We start from the raw sequence: 2,925 nt of genomic DNA, 5'->3' as shown, positions 1-2,925 counted from the left end.
TATCATTTAACTTCTTTTTTATTGTTGTCTCATAGAAGGTTTTTGTTTCTATGAGGTCAACATTATAAATAATTTCTTATGTCATATGAATTTTGTGTATTACTTAGGAAAGCCTTCCCAATTCCCAGAGTTATGAATTTTTTCTATATTCTCTTCAAATACTTTTATAATTTGTTCTTAACATTTATTCTCATTAGTCTCTCCAAAAGGTATCTTTGCTTATGATATGAACAATGAGCTTAATTTTTTCCCCAAAAGGAGAGCCAATTGTCATAATGTGATGAATTGAGAAGCTTTGAACACTTTACTAATTAGAGATGACATCTTTACTTAAACTATATTTTTGGATTTCCATTCTAGTTTTTTCTACCAATGTGTTTGTCTATTCCTATGCCAAAATGCACTGTTTAAATTGCCTTATATTATGTTCTTCTTATTAGTAGTAGTTCAAATCCCATGATTCTCTTTTCTAAAAATGTAACTTGCTAAGCATTGCTGTTCTTTCTTTCATACGTGCTTGAGAACCAGCTCATCAACATCTTCACAACGTTGAGTTTTCCCATTGAGAAATATGGAATAACATTTTATTTACGTAGATTTTTAAACACCCTTTTCATAAAAATCTTGCACATTTCCTATTTATTTCTAAGTATAAAATGGATTTTGTTGCTATTATGAATGAGATCCCTTTTATCATTACATTTTCTAATTGAGTATTGCTAATATTAAGAAAGTTATTGATTTTTGTATATTGAGTTTTATATCTGATCACCTTACTATACTCTTAAAGTACTCTCTTAAAATTCTCACAGTTTTTCTTATCATCCTCCAATTTTCTTGGTAGAAAAATTTATATATTTCTCAAATTAATTGTTGGGAGTTAGTAAAACTTGAAACACATGTTTTTTAAGATTAACCAATCAAAGTAATCCTTTGAGAGTGTTATAGACTGAATGTCTGTGCTCACCCTCCACAATTCATATGTTGAAGCTTTAACAACCAATGTGATGGTATTTGAAGATGGGGTGTTAAGAGTGTAATTAGGTCATGAGGGTGGGGCCCTCATGATAGGATTAGTGGTCTTATAAGAACAGGAAGAGAGAGAGAGAGAGAGACCTCTTCCCAGTGCATGTACCAAGGAAAGGACATATGAGGACACAGCAAGAAGGTGGCCATCTACAAGCCAGGAAGACTACTCTCATAGAACCCAGTCATGCTGGCACCCTGATCTCAGACTTCCAGCCTTCAGAACTGTGAGAAAATAAACCACTGTTGTTTAAGCCACTGATTCTATAGTGTTTTTTTCATGACAGCCCAAGCTAAGACAGTGAGTTTATGTTATGCTAGGCATACTGGGATTATTACTGGGACCCCAGTAAGAAAGCATGTAACACTTACTTGTTAAACTTACAGATTTAATACTTTGAAATTATGGTTTGCTTGCTTGTTTGGGATTTTTTGGTACAGATCAAATACTACATTCTTTTCCTAGTAGGCTCATCCTACTCTTCCCCAACATACACAAAAAGATTTTCAAATTTAATAGCTGTTTTCAATTTCTAATGCTTGTAAATAGGTCACCATTAAAACTTACAATCAAGAATGTATAATTTGTGCTCACTTCAGCAGCACATATACTAAAATTGGAATGATACAGAGGAGATTAGCATGGCCCCTGTGCAAGGATGACACGTGAAGCGTTCCATATTTTTATGAATGGATAAAGAAGATGTGGCACATATATACAATGGAATATTACTCAGCCATAAAAAGAAACGAAACTGAGTTATTTGTAGTGAGGTGGATGGACCTAGAGTCTGTCATACAGAGTGAAGTAAGTCAGAAAGAGAAAAACAAATACCATATGCTTACATATATATATGGAATCTAAAAAAAAAGGTTCTGAAGAACCTAGGGGCAGGACAGGAATAAAGACATGGACGTAGAGAATGGACCTGAGGACATGGGGAGTGGGAAGGGCAAGCTGGGATGAAGTGAGAGAGTGGTATGGACATATATACACTACCAAATGTAAAATAGATAGCTAGTGGGAAGCAGCCACATAGCACAAGGAGATCAGCTCGGCGCTTTGTGACCACCTAGAGGGGTGGGATAGGGAGGGTGGGAGGGAGACACAAGAGGGAGGAGATATGGAGATAAATGTATATGTATAGCTGATTTACTTTGTTATAAAGCAGAAACTAACACACCCTTGTAAAGCAATTATACTCCAATAAAGATGTTAAAAAAAAAGAATGTATAATTTATAAAGGGAAGGCCCCCCCTAAAACTGAATAAATAAGGACAAGAGGAAAATATTTTCAGTTTCACTGCCACACAGCCCATTTCTATTCTTAGCCAGCCTGGGTATGGGTCTTCCAAAGGTTTGCTTCCCTGACATATGGAAACACAGCCGCAGATTTCCTCTGAGTAGCCCAGCCCTTAAGTTTGCAATGCCACATTTCCTGTGGAAGGAATTCTTGAGGCTAAAATCCTTGCTAACTTCCCTTTCCCAAACTGATTGCTTCATATAGGGACATGCTTTCTCTGTAGGTCCGAAAGGACATAGAAAAATTAAAATAACTTTTGCGTGATTGTGTCTCTCCATTTGCTTTCTTACAAACTAATGACTCATTTCCTTCACTTAGTTTGTACATAATGGATCCATATTGGTTTATAGATACAGATAGGAGAGAATTATGGATAATAAGGTGTCACACTCTATCTTTATTTATCTGTTCATGATAGATAAGTCTGCTCCCTTAACCATCCCTGACTGACTGATTGTGGCTCCTAGAGCACTATTTTGAGGAGAGGTCAGAGGCTGCCTCTGGCCATGATCAATGATTAATGTCTGCCATGAGCATGGGAGGAAAAGAGGTGGGATGCCTGCCAAGCATTTCCCATCTTTGAATATAATTGGCT

At 36.1% G+C, this 2,925-nt stretch overlaps 1 pseudogene; it reads left to right on the top strand.

Annotated features, from left to right (window-relative positions):
- Positions 1 to 1,613: 1,613 nt before the first annotated feature.
- LOC115801755 (U6 spliceosomal RNA) lies at positions 1,614 to 1,712 on the top strand (annotated as a pseudogene).
- The last annotated feature ends 1,213 nt before the right edge of the window (positions 1,713 to 2,925 follow it).

Source organism: Delphinapterus leucas, chromosome 9 (genome assembly GCF_059928025.1).
Source record: "Delphinapterus leucas isolate spDelLeu-1000000601 "Yukka" chromosome 9, BTC_Dleu_Yukka2, whole genome shotgun sequence".
In the NCBI taxonomy this organism is placed as follows: domain Eukaryota; kingdom Metazoa; phylum Chordata; class Mammalia; order Artiodactyla; family Monodontidae; genus Delphinapterus; species Delphinapterus leucas.
This window is presented reverse-complemented; position numbering and strand designations above follow the sequence as displayed.